The 22,899-nt window shown below is 40.0% G+C and overlaps 1 long non-coding RNA gene across 1 annotated transcript in view; it reads left to right on the forward strand.

The window, feature by feature from the left end:
- Positions 1-22,899, forward strand: part of LOC143157182 (uncharacterized) — a 322,941-nt gene that overhangs the window by 213,021 nt on the left and 87,021 nt on the right. The gene's annotated exons all lie outside the window — the stretch shown is intronic.

Genomic DNA, 22,899 nt, shown 5'->3' on the forward strand with positions numbered 1-22,899 from the left:
CCTAGATGAGTCATGAAAACTGGGATTCTGTGGATGCGAATGAGTCCATAGAGGAAAAAAATAGGGTTGTGATGGGGAGCTAAAGGACACAAGGTTGGGCATTGAAGTGTGGAAAGACTTTTGGGTATAGGTTTTCTGCGGGGAAAATAGGAGACATATGAATATTGCACTAGACAAAGGAAGTAGCTACGCAAAATTGCAGATATGGGAATATATGAGTGTGTGAAGGTAGGAGCCTTGGGGCTAGGAGTATAAGAATAAAAGTACGACACTTGGCTGTAAGCTTGGAAGCCTCCTTCCAACATCTTGTGATATCTGTAGTAGCCTACATGCCTACCATTGTAAAAATAGCAAGAAATACTACATCTTCAAACCATGTCACTCTTTCAAATTGCATATTTTATTTTCTTGGTGTTTGGTCTGTTGAAGCCCTCAAGGAGAAGGGCCAAAAATAAAGGACTGCATAGGCCACAAGATGGCCATAATACTTGTACTGACACTTGTGAAAGTATGCAAATACACAAGAATACTTATGTACTTGTATTTATACTCGGATTATGGTGGCATCTGATCTCTCGGATAAATTCAGATAAAAGTGAATGAACAGTATACCTGAATAAGACAAGCCAGATGGCGTGTGTGATCTCGGTTTTTTTTGAAACTGAAATTTATTTCATTAAATAAATTACTATTTTTCATTTTCCTTAAACAAATAATTAGCATTTCAGCAACACAGAATAGTTACTTAAAATAGCTGTAAAAATGTTTACTGACATTTACATATCATTTCTCTCTCTTTCACTTACTTTTCAGGTAGTAGAATTTTCCCCATAAATACACATAGACAAGAATCCTGGAGCACAAAATTAAATGTGTGTATATGCACGTATATATATAGGATATGATTTAGAGGATTTCAGGTTGTTTTTTTTTTACAAAAGGCTTTTTTGCTTGAATCAAAATCTTCACAAGAAAATATTTCCCATTGTCACATTTTAAATCAAACACTGCCATGAGGTTCATGCCTTGTCCTACCTAGCAACAAACTTATAAGCAATGATAGTTTGGTTTCTGGTCTGAAGCAAAAGCTGTCATTTTTGTTTTATTCTGTTTGTGCTGATAATACCTATTCTCCAAATCTAAATTGTTTTGGTTGGCTTCAAGCAAGACAGCATTATTTTTTCATATGGGAATATGTTCTAAAAAGTTAAGCAATAAGATTCTTTATTGCTGATATTATGGTAGCTCTTACAAACCTCAGTCAGGACTGATGCTGTGTGATTCTTGGTGTTTCACAAATTCAGAACAAAAGACAGGCCATTCTTGTAAGTTTATAATTTCAGTGGTAAGTGATTTCAGCACCCCTATATGCTACTTCTCAATGAAGATAACCCCTCGCCTCCTGTGAACTTTAACACCATGCTCTCACATACAATAGTGGAATTTGCTATGTGTTCATCATTTGGCTGCTCAACACTGCTATTGCTCCAGATCCATTATATCAGTACTACCATGTCCTAAGCTTGCCAAGGAGCATGATTTCATCTCTGACAGGGCATGCTAACCGTTTGCACCATGGTCCCAACCAGACAACAGGAGACCTGTGGGAGGGCACAGCACCATAAAAAATAAAGATGCATGAGGCCCTTGCCTGTTTCGTCATTTCAGTGTGGAGCTCAACAGGCTGACACACATCTAAGTGTTAAGTGGGAGAGAGCTTAATAGAGAGGTCATGAGGAAAATTCTCTTTCTCTAAGGATAAAAACCCAGACCTTCAATTAATTTTTTTCTGTGCACTGGTCACATTAGGAGCTTTGTGTGATGAGCGAGTTTAATATTGGAAAAAAGGTGAACCTTCTTATCCAGGCTTAGGTATAGGACTAAACAGAGGGTAGGAAAAGCTGAATTTCTGTGGTGATTCTCTGTCTCCCTTTTTCTCCCTTTCCCTGCACATTCCCCTTAAAAGTGCCTATTTCAGAAGGTCCAAGAATTCTATATATTTTCTCCAGTACTGCAGAAGTCTCTAGATGAAGAAAAGCCTGGTTAATCCATAATAATGGCAGGACTGTTTATTGATCTCATAAATTGCACTTTACTTGACCTGTCAAAAAGGCAGAATTCTCAGCATGTGCTTTCCTGCTCCTCTAAGAGCCTCTCTTCACCTCGGGCAGATTGCCCCCCCCCAGACTTTCCCCATCTGCTGGCAGCTGTTGTAAACCCTGATCTAAATTCATTAACCTTCCTCCAAACAATCTATTTGAGTTCATCCTTGAGAAAGTACAGAAGGAACAATAAAGACTCACTACTGATTTTTCTTCCCTGCCTTTTGTAACACACCCGCACCCAAGCTGCGTATCCAGGCTTCTTCTAAAAGGAGGAAAATTAAAACCAAAATCAATAGGAATAGAAATCAGCCCACAGACTAGGATTCTTAATTAGTAATGCTCTGTTTCTTAGCCAGTGTTAACACCTGTCTAATATCAAGCAAAAATCTACACACTAATCTGAATGGTGGCAGAGCAATCAATGCCATGTATCTATAAGAAATAATCAGAGGACGCCAGTGCCTAATAGAAAACACTATTCAGTGTGACTTACTGCTTGCACATTACTTCTACCTGAACAATACCTTGAAGTGCAACATTATTGTTGCCATGCGAATGCCGTGAGTGGATCTTGAATGACTCTTGCGTAGATAAGAAGCTTTGTTTTTGTTGAAATGGGTAAAGTTGCAGACAACTTTATGTTCTGCAGAACATCAACATCATTGGGTTGTATCCAGAGCCAGGACTTCTTGCACTCTGAAAGTGCATTGCTGGGTATCTTTTAAAAGTACTTTTTAAGAGGATGCATTTTTTGTTTAAAAAAGTTGTGTCTTTTAGCAGTGCAGTTTCTGATATCACAATGTGAAAACTACAGTAAACAAAAAGGGAACATTTTAAAAGGAAGCACTGGCCTTTAAATGCCTGATTCCCTTTACCAATAAATAGAGCTGAGTCCCAGCTCACATTTAATTTTATTGGGATTTTGAATCATAGGTGCCTTGCGATCCACTAGAAAGCTCCTCTGATTGTATTGTCAGTTTCAGGAAGAATACAAAATCTGGAATTGAATTGTAGGCCTAAGGTATAGTGACTATCTTTTCACTGCCCCAAAAAAGTGAGGAGGGATGCCTAGCTTAGATGAAGCATTCAGTTTCTGGGTGGCTAAAGATAGGTATGATGAATCCCAGCTAAAATTTACTGAGAGGGCTGAACGGCAAATTTTGAAAAAGTAGTTTTGCAAAATTTTTTTCAAGTTCTGCTCTCACTTGAACTAGCTTTAATGAGCCATTTCCAAATATTGCCTTAAATAAATAATAAAAAAAAAGTGTGGCTGACAAATTGTCAAAATCATGTTCAGATAGATGGCTATGCTAAGTATGGCTGCAGGTCAGACGTGTGTTCTCCCAGCTGCGTAAGGTTTCAGGATCATCCTAAGTGGTTAGAGTGCATTGTAATTTTTGAAAAAAAATATTTAAAAAGTGGACAAGGCTCCTCAGTACTCTTTCTGTATATCCAATAGTGTTATTTTTAATGTAAAAATATGCAGGTCTTACAAAAAAGCCTAAAAGGATGTCTTGCATTTTGAGTGTGGGAGACTGTCTTGCGCTTGACGTTTGCCTGGACCATTAAAATTTTTTAGCAGACTGATGAGCAGAGGCACTGGAAAACAGAAAGCACAACAAAATTGCAGCTTATGTGTTTTTTCCACAGCCTTAGTAATGTTGTTATTAATATATTCAAATTAGTGTCAAAACATTCCCTGTCCCTGGATCTGAGAAGGCACTTTAGGACACACTGTCTCAAAGGCTGTGAAAATTTAAAGGCATGCCATTTGGATGAATGCTATCTTACTATTTTTCTCTATCTAGAAGGCGGCGGTGAGTTATGGCATTTTGCTGCAGTAGATGATAGGAGATAGATTGGTTTTGAATTAGTTCAACGTGTATTGTGAACAGAAAAGGAATATTATTTCAGTGGGAGCTGGATCGAATCTAGCAGCTCTGGCTTGCCCTCCTCTCCCCATTCAGATGTCTCCCCATCTTCAGATTTCTGCTTCTGATGTCCCTTGGGCCAGTGAGTAGTTTTGCAGGGTGGTAGTACAGGATGTGAGTGGGGATAACGGAAAACATAGCTTACTCCATTTTCAGTTCCTGGGTGGTCTGCACTGCCTTTATCTTCAGGGGACTTTTTAAGACAGTCCAATCTGCAGCCTTGTGGACATAGATTCAATTCTTCCAGAGCCAAAGGGCAGTTGTGCTTGAACGTTAACGAAAAAGCTGTTCATTGCCTGGCATTTCTCAGGACAAGCCATGTGTACATTAAGGAAGTCATAAGAAGCAATGCGGTTGCTGGAGGACACAGACTTACCTTTCCAAAAAGCAGTCTCAGGCAATGCCAGTTGATAGGTTGTCTGAGTTTGCTAGAGGAGGGGGAGTTCGTGGAATACAAGTTCAAGGACTGATTTGAGTGACCCTAGGTTAGAATAGTTCAGAAATAGTTTGTCCTATAGGAACTTACTGAAGCTATGCCTTAAAATTCCCTCATTTCCAATGAATTACTGTATAAGGGCTGAATGGTCAGCTGGTATAAAACAACATTACGGCAGTAAAAAGAGTGTATTGCTTTTCAGTGTTAAATGAATAAACCCACACTTCTTTCTTGGCTCATCTATAATCTTCAGTGAACAGCACCTGATTGATAGGAATGTAATGATAATCCAGCTCCTCCATTTAACGAGCCAGAGAGAACATCCAGCTAAAACAGTCTGTGTTTCTGACACCCAGAGAATGGGCTGGAATGACTGCCAGAAGTTATTGAGCTGGAGAGAATTTGAAATGAATGAATTGGGCATGAGTCACGTCTTTCCATAGAGCAACTGCGGGTGCTGGCTGCCGAAGTACTTGAGAAATCAACAAGGGCCCCTTTTGAGAGAGCTGGGGGAGAATTTCATAACTGACTCGGATTTGGAATTCTGCAATGCATCTGGGATAATACTACCCTACAACAGCAAAGATCATTTAAAGACAAGCAGCTTCAGTTTGTCAATAACTCAAATACCAGCAAACTTGGGTGATGAAGGGTGGCAGGGTGTTAATTGGTCTGGAAGCAGTATAAATACTTTCTGCATTTATCTCCCTTACAAATGTTCACTGGTGATATGTTATCAGTAATTTATGATGTGCCATGACAAACGCTTAGATTTCTGACAAAAATAGCAATTAGTTAGAAGAACGAGGATTCTCCTTGAATGTTTTCAGCAAGTCGTAGGGGGTATTTCTTTCCTTCCATGCATGAACTGCAAGTAAAAATCCTTCAAATTTGGCAATTTTCTCTGTTGCCAGTTTTTAAGCTCTTCTAAAGACCTTGCAAATGCTCTCATAAAATTATTGCTATGAATTATTTGCATATCCAGTGCATATATTAGCATGCAATCATGGTGATAAGTACAAAAGAAACTCATCAATTTGCTCGTGCACTTTCTTAATTCTCGATGCAGACATTGTTGCTTATTTGATTTTGTTTTCTTCTTCACAGACATGGTAATTATTACCAAAGGTTGTCTTCTGAAGGAGGAGTAAAATGTGCATCAAAACTGTCAAGCGTTGTCTCATGTACGAGGAGTGCTCTATTGCCCCAAAATTTCATGCAGGATGCTTATCAGGTGCAGGGAAATGAGTGAAGGAGTCCAATTTGTTACAGTTAGGTACCACACTGCAGATAGGTACTGCACTGTGTCTTCACTTTCATCCTCAGGGAAAGGGAATCGCATCCCTGTGAGAAAAGTCAAATGCTTTCTGAAGCTGATGACTGCTATGAATCCAGAAGATCTCTGTGATTTTAATGGTTTGATAGCTGGAATCAAAATACCATAATATCCAGGCATCCCTGACACATTTTGATTTTCCTGCCACCATCATCTCTCTGTTGTGTAAGTGGAGGAGTTTCACAGTCACGTCTCTATGTATCTTTTACTTGTGTTATTCAGTGAACTCCAGTAGTGTTTTTTTTGAAAAATAAGAGTTTAATTAATTCTTGATGATTTAGAAGATTGTGGAAAGCTAATAGTTTCTGAATTCAGAGAGGACTTGAAAAAAATGTGTAATACTATGGTTGCATTCACAGACCACCAAAAGATAGACAGTGTTGGTGAAGATTCAAGTCAGAAACAAGTCAATTCCCTACATTTCCTCTTTGTAAGAGAGCTGGAGAATACCGTAATGAAACTTGCCTTAATAAATTTTGTAAACAGCGTATCCAAAGACTATTAAAGCTAACTGAAAGGCACATCTTAAACTTAAGAGTTTTGGGTAAATCCTGGAATTTTTGGATTTTAGTTATAAATTTAATTAGTTGGTTATATTTAGTTATGGCTCATTCCCTTCCTTCTATACCCAATTGTTTTATAATTCACCTTTTTAAAGCGTCACCTGACATATCAGTTTTCAGCCGTGGATGGAATCTGGGATCTGAGCACCAAGTAGGGGGTGTTACAATATGGCATAACCATAAAAGACAGAAAGAGGGCTCCTTTTTTTTTGATTTGGAAGGGTTGTAGCAACTGAACCTCTTGGGCCCTTTTGTATCTCCTCTATGGTTACTGTGTGAGGTGACCAAAGTCCCAGGTGACAGTGTTCATTGCCTGTGGCTCTGGGAAGGAAAGTCATTGGAATAAGCCTACTACATCATTCCCTAGGCACTGTGGAGGTATGAGAAGGGACTGTTGGATCTGCTGGACAATCCTTCGTGGTTACTTAGGAGCACTGAAGCTGAAATAGAGCGATGTCACTTGACGGTAAAGAGCAACCAAATCTTATACTTCAAATAAAAGGGCAGAATTTGGTCAGTATGACCAGTCAATGGAAAAGGAGGCTGAATCTTCTGATCTATTACAGAAACAGTTCTGATTTTAGAAAGATACTGTTTTCTAAAAAGGATATATTTTAGCTCTTTATTGAAACCCCTTACTCCTGAACTGCATAACAACACAGTTGTATGAGCTGCCATACTCAGTGTTACATGCTTTCCGTTAGACCCACAAGGGATAGATCAGAAATGCCTGCAGATCAGATCAGGAATAATAATTGCAATGGAAAAATACTATTTTTTTCTGGATTTTTCTCATTCCAAGGACAGAAGATGTTTCCTCAGCTCTTAGAGAGTGGGTGACTGGCTGATTTCAAGGGTGAAGAAGATATTGCAGGAATGCTATGTGACAAATCACTGGGCTTGCTGCTTCTGGAACAATGATTGACTCAGAGGATTCTGCTTTTTGTGAAGCTGCTGTTATCTCCCAGCACCTGTCCTCAGACATTGAGCTGTTATGTCAGTGGCACTGAATAAAAATGATCCAGAGTTAACAGATAGGAAAAGAATCTTCAATCTAAGGAAAGGCAACTAGCAATTAAAAAAAACCCCAAACCAAGAAACCACACTAAACTATCTAGTTTTTCAGTTAAACTCATCAGGAAAAGAAATTTATTTTGCTTCTGGAAAAAGCAATCCCTCCCCAGCTCCTCTCTTTCTAAGATTTTGTGTGCAGGAACACAGCGTGTGCTAGAAGAGGAGGCCGATTCTTTTAGACCACTTTGACAGGAGCAGTAAATTTCAGTTCCCAAACCTGCTCGGATGTGGAAGCTCCAAGCCACGGAAAAGCCTTACACAGTTCACGGACCTGGGCTGTCTGCTGGAATAACTGCCAGGAATGATAAAAATGATAATAAATTTGCTTTTACTGCTCCTCTCTGTTGTAATAAATTTGTTCTGTATCTTTACACAAAAATGTGTATGGACCCTCTTTATAAACCCCTGGGGAGAAATTTGTGCACAAAAGTAACATTCTCTTTCTCTTCACTTCTGTTTGTGGTGTCTTTTTATAATTTGTGGAAGGTGTCCAACAGGTTGGAAAAATGCATTGAAAACCTAATCCAGACATGTCAATACAACACTGGTTTTAGTTTAAACAAAAAACAAGCAAGTTTTCCCCTTTCCAAAGCAGTGTCTCCAAAAATATTTCTCTCATTCAGAGTACATTTTTGTCCTGGCTTAACTCCTTCTGTACTGAATAGCAAGCAAGGCTATTTTTAAATAGCATAATGCATGTTTTTATTCAGAAAAATATATTTTTCTAACAGCAGCAGAAGGTTTGATCAGAAGTGTAAGAATTTCTAATGTGTTTAGCCAAAGTCTTTGCTAGTATAAAATGAAGTTAGCACAATAGCACTTACGTCTAGTAGTGCAAAATTTGAACCATAGTGCATGAACCGAGGCCAGTGGCAAAGGAAATGTCATTATTTCCCTGTGTTTTTTGGAAAAAAAATATAGGGAACGTGGTACTTTTGGAGAATTGTTTTGTAAAATTTCCCAAGAATTATTGTGTGTGTGCTATATTTGCCTCAGAACTTCAGTGCCATTCCTTGCTCTTTGAGAATTTGTCAATAATTTGACATGAATTGGCATTATTTTTTTAAATGCGAGTTTCCCTCAAGATCGGTTAATATCAGAACTGGCTTGAGTCATGAAATTCAGACCACACTGAGATTTTTGGAAAGTTTAGGTTCCATGGTTGGTTTCAGTGAACAGAAGGTAGAATATGTCACCCATCAAAAATGCTGGATTTGGATTAAGAAAAATTTCCGCTGTCCATGGCATGCTTTTTTCCCAAACCCATGTTCATGTGCATACAGTATTGGCTAATTTAAGTTTGGATGGTCCAGCATGAATGGGTATGATGAATATATATCAAAAGACTTTAACTGACTCATTGAGAATGGATTTAACATTGAAGCTGAGAGGGTTGTACCTCCCCACAAACTCTGCCAGTGACACCATCATCTGTGTCATACAATGAACCTGAAGCCCAAACTGTTTTTCCCCAAAGTAACATCAACTTAATTCAAAGTGAGGTTGATAATTTCATCCTTTACTTTTTATAATAAAAAGTAAGCAATATGTTCACAAATATTTCCATTCAAAATGTATCCTTATTTTTTTTCCAGAATGTATTCCTGCTAAACAAAAATGCTGAGTGTATTTTATTGCTGAATAAAGAGAAGTGGGATTGGCAGGGTGAAGATATTGGTCAAATGTCAGTCATAAAAAAAATGAGCATAGCATTTCCCAGCTAACGCACAGAATTTAATTTGCAAATTTTTATTATGAGGATGGGAAAAGGTATCATTTGCTGGTCATGGTCTTTGTCTTTGCTGCATTTGAGACTCCACACGCAATGCACCTTCCCACTCATTCAGGGAGGGCAAACGGGCAACTAAAATCTTGTCTGGTTAGGCAATGAGAGAACATTTTGCAGTTAAAAATGTGTAAATTTTAACTAATGGGTCTTCTCAGGAAGGGTTTCATGACATCATCAAACCTTGGGAAGGAGCTTGTGCTAGAGGCAAGCTGCAGAAGTGCCCTGCGTGCCCTCAGCTCCAACAGACACCTTTGGTTTTCAAACCTAACTCTACTGGTGAGCAGCACAGTCCTTTCCCGCTGAGGCCAGGGAGCACTCGAGCTGCGCAGCCCTTCACAGGACATACAGCACCAGCCCTTTATCAGTCAAAGAGCCTTAAATCTCTTGCTGTTGGCATTTTATCTCACCACTGAGGAACAGCAACCTACTGGTTACAGTTCAGATGAAGCTGGAGAAGTGAAGGAGGGTTTTGATCCATGTTAGCGTGTTACTAGAGTAAGTACACCCACAGTATTGTCTCAGCAAGAGGGGTCATGGCGTTAATGAGCACAGAGACTGAACTGACCCGCTGTATCTAGAGGTGATCCTCTAAGGGCAGGGTTACAAAACACAGTGGGGAAGCCTATGATCCCCTGTGCCTTCTTGATGGTAGGTAAACAGAGAGCTTCCTCCTCTGGGTCATTCCTTCTGGCCTCTACCATAGCTCCCCATTGAAAAGATGAGAAAATGTATCTTCAAAAACCAGCCATGCTCCTGGCACTACTACAGTCACAAGGTCAGGCAGCTTAGTCATTAGAGAAGATTATTTCATTTTGTGATACTCTTCTAGCCAGCAAGAAATGCTGTTGGCTTGCATGCACCCATTTCTATGATAGGGAAAACTCCAAAGATACACTTTCAATGGAACATGTGAATAAGCAAAATATTTGTAACGAGGTGGTTTTAGTATTCCTGCCAAGAAAAATCAGAGAAGGGAAGAAACACACGTCCTGAGAGTATTTCCTCTCATGACAAAGATGTGACCATATAAGCATATGGTTTGAAAAAGGAACAGCACAACATTTGAGCAAGTGGTGAATACCCTGTAACTTCAGCCACACTGACAGTTCAGGAGATACCAGTACAGCAAAAGGTTTCTGCTATATTTACCCCTGAAATCTGCCCAAATACAACTGTAGATTATCTGTCCCTTTTTCTTTGTTCACTCTTCCTGCAGCCACCTGAAGTGGCTGTTCTTTCAAGTTTGTGAAGCAAGGTATTGTAAGTACCTTTACCTGGGCATACCTAAATGTGGGAAATGAAGGTTCAAATTCTGGATACGGTGAGTATGAGGATGCAAATGACTTGTTTTAAGCAGTCAGGCAAGAGCTGGGTCTGGATGAGTGAAATGAGCGGTCACTTGTCTTAACCTATGTTCTATTAAGATTTTTCTCTTTTTCATCTCGGAAATGCCAGCTTTTCAATATCCAGTGTAGCTGCAGAAAGAGTCTGTTCTGATGAGTCACCATTGTCTGAAAAAAACAGTTTCCCTGCAAAATACCAAACCAGCAGTACTACCATTACCACAAATTACTTTCTTTTAGGGCCCAACCTGGTTCCTGTAGAAGCCAGTGGAAAAACCTCTGATTTCAGTGAGTGTCAGCCAGGATTAGGCAGCTACTGTTGTACCCTGCCTGTTAGCACTGTTCTTCTGAAACTGACGTAGTAGTTGGACCCCAAAAGTCACTAATAGGAAGAAAACCCATCACTTTTTTAGAATCATGGCTGACAAATTCAAGCTTTATTGTCCCATAAAATCAGTCCTAGGCCTAGATCTCAATGCGCTTTGCTTTCTGTCTTCTTACTTGCCTTCAGTAACTTTTATCCTTCCTTCCTTCCCCCATCTCCACCTGATCTAATCCTCTGTGCCAAGGGTTTCCAGCTTCTTTCTTTGGCCCTGTCACTGTGACACTGGTACTGCTGGCTCTGTACCAGATTGCTTCCTTTAAGGAGGCTGAATATTTTCAAACTATTATAGTGATGCTATGGGGAACCCTTTCTTGAGACTCCTCTCTTTTGTTGATTTTTGTCTTGTTCTAAAAAAAAAAATTGTTTTCCAGTATTACCTTTTCCTTCTGTCTCTTTGTTTCTTCCCCTTTGCCTCCTTTTTTTTGCCATCCTTTTACCACTGTTTAAAGAGTCTTATAAAATCTATTTTTATTTTCCTTTCTGATGTCCAGATATTCTATTTCTATCTGTTCCTGCCACACTTTTTCTTCATCTCACGTCTAATTGTTTCCTTGACACATTATAATTACTCCTTTTTAAATTATTTTCCACTTACACTACACCAGAACAAAAGTGTGCATGTACAGGTCAAGCCTGTACGTATAGCAGAGGTCCTGGGGTCTCTGTGAGATGTAACATCATGCTACACTCAATGTGAAATATAATTCAGTGTTAGCTAATGCTTTAATCCAGCAGGTAAAACTGCTGTTGTGGAGCAAGAAAGCACAGGTGAGCTACATGGGGCAGAATAGAGAAGGCAGGAAAGGGGAAAGACAAGTAACGTAAATATGAAGAGTTGAGAGGAACAGAGACCAGTGGACAGGGCTGAGAGTGACTGGGGAGGAGTGGGGAGCTGAAGGGGAGAGCAAGGAGGACTGGATGAAAAAAAACAAAGAGAAATAATAGTGAGGGAAGGAGAATAAACCTGAAGGCAGTGAGGGTGGAGAAGTAGAACAGCTCCCATCTTTGCAGTGCTTCACAGAGATTTAAGAACAAAGAGCCATGACAGCAGCTACTGTGAATTCAGGGCAGGGTGCATAGCCGAGAACAAAAATGGCACTGATTTTAAATGACCCAAGACACAGTGTGCTGTCTGGATTTTTATTTTCTTTTATTTTAAGAGTCATGAAGTCCATACATTGCATTTGCTGATTCTCTGACATTTCTTGTTTCTTTTTTCTGACAAGACATAACTTTTTTTCTTGCATAAAATCGTGATTCATTTTATATAACTCAGGAAGCAGCCTTAAGGCAGAAATCTTTCTCCTTCATTTGGAGAATCTGTAAAATGCAAGATGGAAACAAGATTACTTTGGTTCATTAGGAGAAAAACTTGGGCAAGGAAGAGCATCCAGATCCTTGCTGTCTTTCACATGACCAAGGTAAAAGGATGTCCTGGCTTTAAATGAAATGAATTTGAAGCCCTCCTCTGTTCCTTGCCTGTAAAGGGGTTCACCCCACTGGCTGCAGCAGTGCCCTTTGGCTGCCAGGGCAGCTGGTCAATATGCGGGCTCTCATCTGAGGGTAATCCTACCTCTTAACCCACGTAGTATAGATACAGATGTACTTTTTATCCCCCCTCACCTTCAGTCCTATGTCCAGGTGAAGTCCCCTCTGGCTTTCAACTGGAAGATTTAGCCAACAGTAGCCAGTGACCTAAACTCTGCCTCTCTGATCCTTCTTATCCCCCAAAACCCAGAGACTTGGAACTGATCATGGCCCAAGGCAAGTTCTGACTGCTCGCAATGATAAAAAACCCAAAAGATGAAGAGAGAAAAAGAACCACTTTAAAGGCAGATGACAGAACTCAGTTACACCTCTGTGAGTTTCAACAGTTAGTTTCTTCTCAGAAGAAACATGAGATATTTACCTGGCAGCCTGATATTTTTCTTCTCCCTTCCTCTAGAGTGGGATATGAGCCAGTAAAACTGATGGCTACAGTCTGCATTAACTGGGGAGCAGACAGGCTGTGCATTATGTTTTGTCCACTCTTTGGTCATGCGATGCAGGCTACTCGTACACAGAGCATTTACCCAGCTGGGTCCAGTTGCTGCTCAGTTCTCTGGTAGCAATGAATTGCAACTCGGGGGAGTCGCAGGTGCCTGTGGACAGCCAGAAGAAAGCTGCTTATGTACCTTGTAGTTTCTTGAAGGTAATTTTAGCTGCTCAGATAAGATTTCCTCAGTTCGTCTTATATCTGCCTGGAAATCTTTCAGGAAAAAGACTGCCGTGAAGAATTTTCTCAAACTACATTGTTGAGTTTGCCGATAGATTCATTTTGCAGAAAGTTATTAGAGAGCTGAGATTCAGAATTCCCATATCTACTGTACAGCTTCATTGCCTAGTGATGCAAACCTGAGGTGAGGCTTCCTCTCTCTCCTGAGGGCTAGGGAGAGAAGGCAGAGAGGCACCTTGAGAGAAGGAGGGATGTTTTCAGGAATATATACAAGACTTTAATTTCATTTTACAGAGCTAATTCTTTCCTTTCAGGATCACTAAGGAAATCACTGAAATGATCTGCCACATAATTGTGTTTAGTAAACTGTTAATGTAAAAGGCCATATATGGGACATTTTATTTTGCAGCAGGAAATTATTTCTCCTCCTATGTTTTCATTGATAGTGAGGGTTGGTAGAGGTATGTTTGTGCTTATGGGGTCATCCTCTAATTTCAGCTTGTACTGAGAACCAGGAAACTCACACTGCAGAATTTTTATTTTTTCCAGTGAACTTAGCATTTTCTAAAGTGCTAAGGAAAAAAAGAACATTTTTTTTAATTATTTTTTTAGGGAGGGTACCTCCAGAGTGTTTCCACCTATGTCCCTGTCATATAAGTGCTTGGTCTGCAGTTCTGATGGGGGAAGAGATGGTAAAGCGTCACCTACTTCATTCTTGGTGTGTTAGATGAATCTGGTGATGTTTAGACCATATGAGGCATTGAGATCTGGCTGTTACAGACTGGACTGGGACATCATCATAGCTCACCTAAGTGAGATAGAAGCTGGTGATGTAAAAAAGGAGAGAGGAATAGCCTATTTATGAGTCCTTTTAGCTCTCCACTCCTCCATGATAAACTTTTCCTTCAGCTGAAAAAATGGGGAGGCTTGTTAGGTAAATATGTATACTGAGCTGGAGGAGAGGAAAGGAGAGGAGAGGAGAGGAGAGGAGAGGAGAGGAGAGAGGAGAGGAGAGGAGAGGAGAGGAGAGGAGAGGAGAGGAGAGGAGAGGAGAGGAGAGGAGAGGAGAGGAGAGGAGAGGAGAGGAGAGGAGAGGAGATGACTGCTGACTACTGCCAGATGAATGGTAAGCAGCAGAGGACAGAAAGAGTTCCTCTTTGTGGTGATGCTCCTGAAATGTATAAGGGACAAATATATATATTTCTTGAGAAAGAGCAAAAACCAACCTATGCTCTTATAGCTAGGGAAAGCCCTTCCAGTGATCTTCCTGAAAAAAAATAGAAATCTCCTGATTTAGGTTACTCATCTATCATCATTTGCTGCTCTATGGAGATTACTCCCATTGTAGTCTGAGAAATTGAAAGAATGACAATGTCCCTGCGACCTGTGTAACACAATCTCTTAATACTGCCTTATAAAGAAATGAATAATTAGCATCGATTACATGTGTGTTGGGAGAGTAGCACAGTTCTGTCACATGCAGGATGATCTTACCTGCGAGGGTTTTGGTAATCTCGGGTTATTTCCGAGTATGCTGCCTGGCTCTCTGCTAGGACTGAGCAATTGTGGCCATAAACAGGGAATCTCTCCCCAAGCCAGGGTTACAATGCACATACATACAAAACAGTGTGAAGAGACCTGGCTGCAAGTTTGTAATGCAGGATCAGCCTGTGTGGGGAGAAGGGGGTGCTAAATCCTAGCAGTTGTCTCATGTCTGTCAGTGGGGGCTGCCGCACCAGCTGCAATGCCTCTTGCTCTGTACTCTGCTCATTCCTGCTGGAGATGACATAGGCAGTCTGCAAAACAAATAGCAATTTGTTAGATTCACACATTGGCTATGAGTGCACATGTAAGAGGCAGAAAAAGCAACTTCCAGCTGGAAAATCTCACCGCACCTTGTATTGCCTTAAGCTGGCAAAAGCTCCCTTATATCTTATCTCATAGAGTTGTTTCCTAAGATCCTTGGTGTATTAATTCTGTCTCCAGATGGGGAAACAATGAAATGCCATCAGCTGGGTGAAGAAATCTATTGCACGGGTGATGTCTTCTTCGTACCTTCATCTAACAGCATATCTAATGGCCTCACAACACACAAGCAGCTTTGTGTAGACTCTGTCAATGGGTATAGGTGCAATAAATCTGACAAACAGAGCTAGTTTTAATAAGGAACTTCTTGGAGGAAAAAAGAAAATAAACTCTTCTCTCATTGATTATATTTGAAGTTTGACCTGTAAAGCCCTTCCAGGTGGTATATAGCTTGGTGAATCTGTGTTTTCTCTCTTTGGGAGCAAAGTCAGATTATTCTCACTGTGATGAGCTTTTACTGCTTTCCCAGGTCAGATCTGGAGAGTGTCTGCTTCTGTAGTGGTAGATGTGTCCCAAAGGGACAAGCAACAGTCTTAGAATTGAACTTCTGCCAACCATTTTCACTCTTGAGCTGAACTTCTCTGGAAACACTCATCCTACGCATTTTATTTTTCAAGTGAAATGCAAACACACTACAAAATCATGTATTTTGATGAAATTTCAGCATTTTGTGAGGCAAAAAGTTCTGACATTGCTGAAATGGGAAGTTTCACACTTCTACTATATTTTACGTCAGTACATCTAGGAAACATCACCTCATGGTATCAGTAGTTCCTGAAGATGTTTTACTAGGAATTCTCTTTTCCATTGTATTTCCCCTCTAAGTCAAGAAGGTACTGCTAGCCACTACAGAGAGGTAGTAAAACATTTTGTGTTACAATGAAATGGACAAAATAATTCATGGCACCTTTTCATGAAATTTATGTCATCTTTTTAGAGAATCTGGATAGCTTCTTGCGCTTAACAGGCTGAGCAGGGAATTTCTGTCGAAGTGACTATCTGAAAGAGAATTCTTTTTTTCAAAATCAATATTTTTTCACAGGAAAAGAAGTATGTCAGAATTCTCTGACTTCACATATGAACAGACTTTGCTATTTTCATTTGCTGTGGAAGACTTTTATCAACCAGGAAGCAGACACACACTTTTTCCTTATTTCTTTTTCCAGGAAATTCCTTCTTGTTAAAATATTTCAAATTTTAATTCTGCTCTAAATCAGGTTTGTATTTTTTTTCAGAATGTGAAGTTTTGTGTGGGAGAGATGTACCTTTTGAAGACTGCTATATCCTTTAATTGTGCTAAGGTTAGGAGAAAGAATGATTAATATGAATATGAAAGGCATCTGCAATCTCTAGTGATGCTACAGTTATCCATACCCCTGGGATTTCCAAACTGCATCATGCAATATGCTTCATACCTGAAAGTTGGTGCAAAATGTTTGACAGAAATTGTTTAAGAGTGGCAGCTGAATGAAGCAAGTTATATTAATTCACTGATAAGTGTCTGGTTCCCTATCAGCTTCTGAGTGATTGCCATTGATTTATGAATTTGTATATGATTTGGAGCCTTCGTAATTAAGCGGCTGCTTCTCTTTTTCATTCCTTCTTGACAGTAGAGGTCAGCTGACTTGACATTATTTCGTTTGAGTGATTTGCTTTACAAATGACTGCGATGGGGGGTTTCCAGGAAAGGATCTGAATGTTGTCCTCCAGCAGGTCTGAGAGTGCTCCAGTTCAGGGAATCTCTATTTTCAAGAACTTGCTTCAGAAAAGATGTACACATAATTTATAAAGGATGGAATGTTGACTGGTATATTGATTCCTGACTGACCCAAAGTATTTTGGACATCACAGAAGACTTTAGGGAACTTGTAATTTACAAATTTTTTAAAACTAGTGAACTCAATAATGTTACAGAGGTCCCATTGACATTAGAATCATACTTTTATCCCAAACAATTTCATTCAAGAAGGAAAAAGAGGAAAAATAATTTTTTAATAGAGTTTTGGTTTCTTTTTCAAATAACCTTTTGACTTCCCAAAGTCCCTTTGGTGACAGCTCCACTGGCTTTGCATAAGAAATATGATGAATCAGAAGTCCCCTCAAAACGAGAAAAAACACATACATAGAGTAGTCAGAGCTGTGAAAGTCAGCTTCCTCTTCTGCACAGGAAGAGACATCAATGAAGTCCCTATTAGTAGTCAGTAGTCTTATGGCCTTATTTTGAAGCCATAAGCATGGTAAATCTCTAAACGGTTATTACATCTGAAATATAAATCTGTTAAATATGTATCCACATTGCACCAAAATACTTTAGCAGTTCTCTTGAGTGAGTTATATTCATTTAAGCAGGCTATCACATTATATGAAATGTATTTTGGTTTGATTTGCTGAAAATAGATTAATTTAACAGTGTTCTTTATCCATTGTGCTGGATGCACTAGAGACCAACTTCCTCAGGTATTCGTTTAACGGGTCTCCATTGCGTAGGATTTTGTCTGATGGAAGGAAAATCAGTTGCTTTAAGAGGCCTCCTTGATTTCTTTAACAGCTATTCAGTTTGCTGGTCTCCAACATCTAGAGTTAAGTTTTCTATTCCATCTTGCACAGGACTGAATAGAAAAGGGTGAGAAACAGGGAGAGTCAAACTCCATCACTTAATTAGAACAGACGGATTTTGCATTTGACTATGAATCTGAGCTTTACTCAGAGATGACTAAAAATAAGAATTTATGGCTCAGGGGAAGCGTCAATATTTGGAAATCTTATTCCAGGCCTATTTGGAAGACAATTACAAAAAAGATTCTTGTGAAGGAGGCAGTTTCAACAACAGTGACAGCAACATTTTTTGAAGTTGCCTCTTTAAGCTGCATCTGATTGTAGCAATTGTTGAATGAAATATTGCTCTTTTGTCCTGGTTTCGGCAGGGACAGGGTTAATTTCCTTCCTAGTATCTGGTACAGTGCTGTATTTTGGATTTAGGATGAGAACAACGTTGATAACACACCATGTTTTAGTTGTTGCTAGGTAGTGCTTGCACTAGTCAAGGACTTTTCAGCTTCCCATGCTCTACTGACTGAGGAGGCTGGAGGTGCACAAGAAGCTGGGAGGGGGCACAGCCAAACTGGCCAAAGGGACATTCCATACCATGTGACATCATGCTCGGTACATAAACTGGGGAAAGCTGGCCGGGGGGGCCGCTGCTCAGGGACTCGGGGAGGGGGGGGGGAGTGAGCGAGCAGCTGTGTGGTGCTCAGTTGCTGACTGAGGTTAAACCACAACACCTTTTCATTTCTTCTCTAAAGAGTGCTAGAAATTGAGCCAGGTGGAGAATCAAATGGCCAGGCAATATGAAAGCTCTGTCTTGAGTTTGAATAGGGCTGCTTGAACACTGTAACCTGCAAGTCTCAGCAGAGCCCCAGGAAGCCTCCAGCCTTCCAGAAGTGTGCTCATAGTCAGACTGAATTTCATCCATGCAGAGGTCCTTTTGTGACACATTTTGGGTCAGTGAGTAATCACTTCCCTAAGAAATTCCATTTCTGTGGAAGATTCCTTCCCCCTTGTTCTACCTCTAACAAAATCATTTGGGAGTTGGGTAGAAATGAAGGGAAGGTGGGGAGAGGCAAAGCAGAAACTTATAAAAATGTGTCTCTTGCGTCTCTGCATCCCCTTGTTGGGGATGGATAGTTTTTTTGTTTTGTGGGGGTTTTTTGTAGGTTTTTTTTTTATAGTTCCAAAATACTGCTTTAAAGTCTCATTACTCAAGTTTTTCAGTCCTTTTAATTGTTTTTCAAACAGAGAGACTGAAACGTAGTCTGGATAAGGATCTAATTTTTGAGCTGTTTACCTGAAGCAAGGCTGGGTGCCTGCCCATCACTGGCTGCAAAGCGTGTAAGTGGCAGGTCTGTTCTCTGTCTTTGCCTCCTTGCTGCTTCTGTTTGATTAACTCAACAGCAGTCGGGTATTAGCTGGATAAAACTAGCACTCCAAATGAACATATTTATTGAGGAACATAGGGTGAATAAAAAACTGAATTCTGAGGCTAAAAGGAATTGGGGTTCTCCTGCAGTGATAGCTAGTCATTGAGTGAAAAAAACCCCAACAAACCCAAACAAAAAAGCAGATTTCTATGGTATCTGTTCTATATTAACACTTTAGGGACTGATGTTCTAGTAGGTGGTCATTATTTATGTCTCTGGGTAAAGAAACAATTACTAAGGAACATTTAGATATGCATTGGACTCCATCAAACCAGGCACAGCAGGTTGGTTGGACCAGGTGAACTGGGCTGGTACTGCCATCTCTGCCTTGGCAGAAATGCAAAACTCTCCCAGAGGAGGAGAATTCTTATTTAGGTTGCACTTTGTACATAGCTTTCCAGGAGCAGCACTTTCAGCTTTCCTTTCTGCTGTTGTGCTGTCAACGATCCAGCAGTACAGTCCCTCCCAGGGAAGGATTCCACCATGCACAACTACTGTAAAAGCAAGGCACTTTTAAAACACGAAATAGCAAAAGGTGGATTGCATAGATGGTGGAAGAGAACCCAAAAAGTAATGGAATGGAGAAAGAAAAGCAGACTGTTTTTCAAAAAAGGGAACACATATATAAACAAATGAGTTTAAAAGTGCCTTGACAATGATGGAAAAGTGGGGCACTATGAGATTAAGATACAAATGGAAGTATTATATGTCATGTATCATGGCAAATACAGGATTCCTTCTGTCTTTCCGCAAGTGGCTCCAAACTCAAACAGGAAAACCGGGAATTCATAGCTAAATGCAAGTCTAAAAGGGCTTGAAAACTCAGCAGAAACTCTGGAAACCTGAATCAATCTGCTTAATATACTAAATCATCAAGTTCTTGATACAGTTTTTTTAGGAGCTAGTGCAATATTTATCCTCAACCTTAACGGGGAAATACAGTGACTTTTAACTTAAAAGGGCAGATGAAGCTGGTTGTATGGGTAGGCTTCTCTTCAGGAGAACAAATGATAATTTCACAAAGAAAATAGTTGTTGCAACTCAGATAATTTTTGTTGATTTTCATTTTTATTAATGGCTAGATTTTTTTCATTTGTGGGGAGTACCTAGTACATCGTAACTGTATAGCAAAATATATACTATAATATATGGTAACTCAGGCTTTGCCCCCATTTGAAATCAGAAGGAATGTTCCCATTGATTTCAGCAGCTGCATGATTTGACCCAGCGATGCAGACATCATTGCCTGGAGGCTGAGTCAGATAAGGGCTCTTACAAACCTCATTTGAGCAAATAACTCACATAAAGAGGAAATTATTTCTGAGTAAGCAGCAAGCAAGCAGGACATCAAGCTATCTTGACCCTAATTTGATCTTCCTGACATTCATTATAGTCATCTTTTGGTTAATGCTTTGGCTTGTGTGGTGAGACTGGTATGTGTCTCCCCATATTCGTCGTGGCTGTGGCAGAAATAAGGACTCCTTTCTGACCCCCTGAGGTGGTGAGTAGCTGCAGCCCAGGCAAAAGAAGCTGCTGCTGTCCATGTTTTTCAGGACACTCATTTTCCCCATTACTATTACACCATACAGCTAAAAATTGGAGGACGTCACAGATCTCCAAAACTACGCCCTTCCTCCATGTTATGTGTGAGCTTCTGCTAGACTTATATGTGGTCTTGGACCTTGGCTAAATGACTGTTTAATAATTCAGAGACTTTCAGCTTGACTAACCAAGGAATTATTGCCTTCTATTTTCAGTTCTCTGAGTGAAAACAATCTCTATTAAAGTCAGTGAAAGAAGAGGCTACTTAGAGAAGAATTTGCAGATTTGGCCTTTAATGACGCTTTGCATACTAAAGGGTGAGCAATAAAATTTTCTCTGAGATCTGCTGAACCCATTCTCCAAACTCCAGTTATATGGGAGATTGTGCCTTGCGGAACAGGCCTTCAGTGCTAGCCTGGATTTAAGACTGTGAATAAAGAAATTTTTATTCAGACCAACTAAGCCAAACAGCAGAAAATTATTGCAAACTTCCTTTGAATTATTCCTTGTGGATCTTGTTTGTATATTCATCTTGCTCACATGGAAGATTTGTATCTCTTTCATGATCTTGTTAAAAAACCCAGCAGATTAACAATAGTTGATGCTATTTGGATCCTGCCGGACTTCCACTCTTCTGCATGTTGTGTGCTTGTGTACCAGCTCACCATCAGACTGGGGCTATGGTGGGGTACAAGGTTGCTCTCAATGAGCAGGGACATCCAGGATCTATTTTTTTCATTTGGCTTTAAATCCCTGAAAGTCACAATGTCACCAAACAGAAACTTTCCATGCAAGCAGACAAAAGAAATTTCCAGTCAAAATGGTGACAAATTTAGCTTTGTCATCTCCAGAAGTGATCTACTTTCTGTTTAGCACATATATATGCATAAGACAGAACTTTGGTTTACTTGGATATAACAGATCAGACTGCACTTGACACTACTTGATATATTGAGACAAATTATGGCCTGGGTGGTGCTCAGGGTACCTGAGGGTTACGAGAGCAGTGGTGAGTCCCTGGTAAGGGAAGCTGGCTGCTGAGCAATGAGAATAATGCTTTTTAATTCACAGTCTAATAAAGTAAAGTAAGCTGAGGTGAACGTGCTGTGCAGTCTAGTAGGCTGGCAGGAAAGCAGTGCCTAACACACATCATGAGGTATTGAACAGCTGCCTGCGAGAGATAATATTTCATGGGGACTTTTGGAAGCATTTTTGTTAGTGGCTGGCCTGTACGGCTGCCCCTGCTCTCACTCCTCTCTCCTTTCGGACCTAAGACACACTTGCATAAGCTGCTGCTCCAGCCTGGTAGTGGAAGGCAGGCAAAAATCCTGAAAATGGCTGCAATGCAGATGATTTACATTCTCCGGATTACACTGAGGCAAGCCAGGGCACAGGTACTTATTTTTGTCCTTGTCTTTCTGCTTCCGCTTTCCCTCGCTGTGCTCAGCTCATCGCAGAAGTGACACAGCCTGTTGCCGTTGAGCGCTGTACACCATCCCACACGCTTTGGAGATATGTCCCAGCACATTGCTGAGAAAGGCTGTTGTTCTGGCTCAAAATCACAGCTGGCAGCTGTTATTTGACTACAGAATTTTCCTCTGTATAATGCGAGGTTTGGGACCAGTCATTACTTCATCCTAAACTTGATTTTGTGTGATTCTGTGTGATTTTTTTTTCCAATGGTAAAATAAAAGGATGACTGTTTTAAAACTGGTGCTATTTAAAACCCAAACACTAATAAAAAGGAACAGTATTCTTGATACTAAGAATTCTTAAAAAAGTAGACTTTTTGTCTCATTTGAGATGAACAGGAAAGCCTGGACCGTTGGAATTTCTCAGCAGCAGTATGGTCCCCCTGCTCCAGCACTAGTTATCCCCACCCAGGAGAAGCAGTGCTAACCCACCAGAGCACCCATTTTGTAAAGATCTTTTCATAACATAATTAGTAGAGCTTGAAATGTATGAAGAATGAAACCGTCAGTTATCCAAATATCTTGGAGAATGATAGACAGGACCATACAATTTTGTAAAGGAAACCCATTTACCATGATTAGATTTAATAATATGTTCAGCAATATTCCATAATGCTATATTTCTGCAGTAACATTCCTTATTATGAAAGATAATAAATTAAGAGCCATGTAAAATATCCCTGTCCAGTCAACTTAAGAAAATAAGGGAATAATTTGAAACACTCATTGCCTATTCTAAGGTTCTTGACTTATTATGATTCTTGGCATCATATAAGGAAGCCTCCAGACCTGGAGTTTGAGCTTGAAAATATGACACTATTATTTTCATTTGTGTTGTTTACACAGAATGATAGGTGGGTAAGGT

This window comes from Aptenodytes patagonicus, chromosome 2 (assembly GCF_965638725.1).
Source record: "Aptenodytes patagonicus chromosome 2, bAptPat1.pri.cur, whole genome shotgun sequence".
Classification (NCBI taxonomy): domain Eukaryota; kingdom Metazoa; phylum Chordata; class Aves; order Sphenisciformes; family Spheniscidae; genus Aptenodytes; species Aptenodytes patagonicus.